Source organism: Anguilla rostrata, chromosome 8 (assembly GCF_018555375.3).
Source record: "Anguilla rostrata isolate EN2019 chromosome 8, ASM1855537v3, whole genome shotgun sequence".
NCBI lineage: Eukaryota > Metazoa > Chordata > Actinopteri > Anguilliformes > Anguillidae > Anguilla > Anguilla rostrata.
Genome location: NC_057940.1, coordinates 2,987,534 through 2,988,834, shown reverse-complemented (window position 1 = coordinate 2,988,834; position 1,301 = coordinate 2,987,534).

The window sequence follows — 1,301 nt, the reverse complement described above, 5'->3', positions numbered from 1 at the left end:
CCAAACAGTCATAGACAACAGGCCAATTACAGACTGATTTCAAATAACTGGGTACAGAGGATAAAGGAAGAAGAGTCTTGGTTTGTTATTTTAGTAATAGCAAATTTAATATGCAGTAATTCCATCATTTGTAATTCTGTGTTAGTTACTTTGTTTGCTAAATATAATTGTAACTACTACCTTGTGTCATATAAACAATGACACACACACAAACACACACATGCACACACACACATACACACTGTTGCAAACTTCTCAAAGTTTCACAAACACATGCACAGAAAAATACTTTTGAACCTACACACAAAAGCATACTTTCACACACACACACACGCACTCTGTGAGAGAGAGAGAGAGAGAGAGAGAGAACAAACTGTAACATACACAGACACATATCCCCTGAATTTCCTCTTTACCACTTATCCAAAGTAGATACCAAAGTATCTTCATTTTAATAGTCCCAGGAGATACTTTCTGTCTTTTTAAATGCACCACACGCAAACCATCAGTACAGTTGATTAACTTCCCGACAATCGATAAACATCAAGTAGTTCACCATAAATAAATAGCATGACTGTATGAATAACTACACTGCTAAAACAAGCGTGTTAGTCTGTCAATGAGATACTGTCAAAATGATGATGGCTTCATAAGGTTTAAACAAACATTGAAGTTTGAAACACCTAGGTTAAATCACAGGCTTGAATTAACCCTGAACCAATTTCCACTCAGTGAAGACCCAAGATACAAAAAAGTTTATTTATTTATTTTTATTTGGTTATATGTGACATCAGTGTGAACATTACTAAAGTCCTAGTTCCCTGTGTTAATTTTGCACATAGAAAAAGAGAGAAACCTCTCCATCCATTGAACAGTAAAACCATTCAGGTGCTCTGGAAGAAAGTTTATTATCTTACTATGTAAAGCTTTTAAACTTCTGTTATATGTTTATGTAAAGGGCATTAGCTATATAACAGATTTCATCACAGAACCCGAGGTATTGCAGAATTGGAAATAATGATGATTGCAAACATGCATCTCACGATATGAAAGTGAGTTTCTTTATTTGCAATTACCACATGTAGTTTTACAATCAAGCATTTCAAAAGTACAAGCTATGTATATGAGCCCAAACCGCAAGATACGTGCACAAGGCAAAAAATATGTTTCACGGGTCATAAAACAAGTGCTGTTTCATAATGATAATTTTCACGATCTCGACGCGCTGCCCGTGATTTTTAGTAGGCTACAGACGCATGTGAAAAATAAAAAACGTCTCGCGCGGTTACGGAAACTTCTCC